The sequence below is a fragment of the Lissotriton vulgaris genome, chromosome 3_1 (assembly GCF_964263255.1).
Source record: "Lissotriton vulgaris chromosome 3_1, aLisVul1.2, whole genome shotgun sequence".
NCBI classification, from domain to species: Eukaryota; Metazoa; Chordata; class Amphibia; order Caudata; family Salamandridae; genus Lissotriton; species Lissotriton vulgaris.
Window position 1 is genome coordinate 1,731,208,630 of NC_141689.1, and position 1,563 is coordinate 1,731,210,192.

Below are 1,563 nucleotides of genomic sequence, written 5' to 3' on the forward strand. Positions count from 1 at the left end.
AAGAAATGGGGGTAACTTTCCTCCGGATTGATAGGGACAAAGTACTCTGGGACCCCTCTCGGGCTAGCGGTGTCCGTTGTGCCTGGGGAGCCTGGCTGGGTTCAAGAGCTCCGGCCGGGGCACCGTCCTGGGTCCTTCCGCGTGGCAGGGTGCCCGGGATGGGTTCCGGAGGGCCCGGGGAAGGCTACCCCTGTGCCTCTGGGCCTTGGGGTCCCCGGGCCCCGGATGGGGTGCTCTGGCCCAGGGCCCTGTCCTCCGGCCTGCCGCACTGTCAAAGGCCCGGCACTGGGTTCCGTGGTGCCCGGGGTGCCTCCCCGTGCTTGGCTGGGTTCAGGAGCTCCGTCCTGGGGCCCTCAGTTGCCCCGGGGAGGTTGGCCTCCTTGCCCGGGGGTCCGTCCTGGGTCCTGCCGCGTGGCAGGGTGCCTGGGACGGGGTCCGGAGGACCCGGGGTAGGCTTCCCCTGCGCCTCTGGGCCTGGGAGCCCCAGCAGGGTCCAGGGGCCTCGCCGGGCCCCGAGTGGGGTGCTTGGGCCCAGGGTCCCGTCCCTCCGGCCTGCCGCACTGCCAAAGGCCCGGGACTGGGTTCCGTGGTGCCCAGGGAGCCTCCCCTTGCTCCGCTGGGTTTTAGGAGCCCCGTCCGGGGCCCCTGAGAGGGTGGCCTCCATACCGGGGGCTCCGTCCTAGGTCCTGCCGCGCGGCAGGGAGCCCCGGAGCCCTGCAGCTCCTGGGGCAGGCAGATTGGTGTCATTTCGGCCGCGGCAATCTTGTCGCCCCTCTCGCCTCGGCCATCTGGTCGCCCGCAATGCTTTCCTATGTAGCGACCAGATGGACTTCCCTGGAAGTCCCGATGAGGTGCCATTCGCCTCCCGGATCCGAGCGAGGGCTCCGGGAGCTCGCGCACTTTTTCGCCCTGGGTCCCCTCTGTCACCTTGTGTGCACGGATTACAAGAAATATGGGTAATTTTCCTCCGGATTGATAGGGACAAGGTACTCTCGGCCTAGCGGTCCTCAGCCGGCAGCTGGACGGGCCAGGATGTTGCCCCAGCCCCGGGTCTGTTCCTGGGCCTGCCGCGTGGCAGGAAGCCCTGGATGGTGAGGTTCCGTGACGATTTGAACCCGTGTTTTCAATATTGTCGGAAATACATAATATTGGTATCAGCGAACCGCAAATGATCCATCTAGCATATCCTGGTGTTTTCGCTACGCTACGAGCAAGAGCACTCCTTTTATAAACACATTTCTGATCTACCCACGGCATCCATCTTAGATCATGGCCGCCATTTTGTGTTTCTTGCCCTCACATACGCAATAACCTCTGATCACTTCATTTCGATTAAGGACACGTAGCCTTAGCCGGAGATTCACCTTTTTCATGACACGTGCACCTTAAACCAGATCACGCTGTAGCTGCATGACTCCACAAAGGCTGCCTCCTCTGCCCGAGGCCAGTCCTGCTAAACTGGTCTTCGTGTCCATTGTCCTGATCACGATTAGGCGGCCGAAGCCGGTAGCCTTGCCCATTTACAACCCACAAACATCCCTTATCCTGCTTTCCTATCTTGTA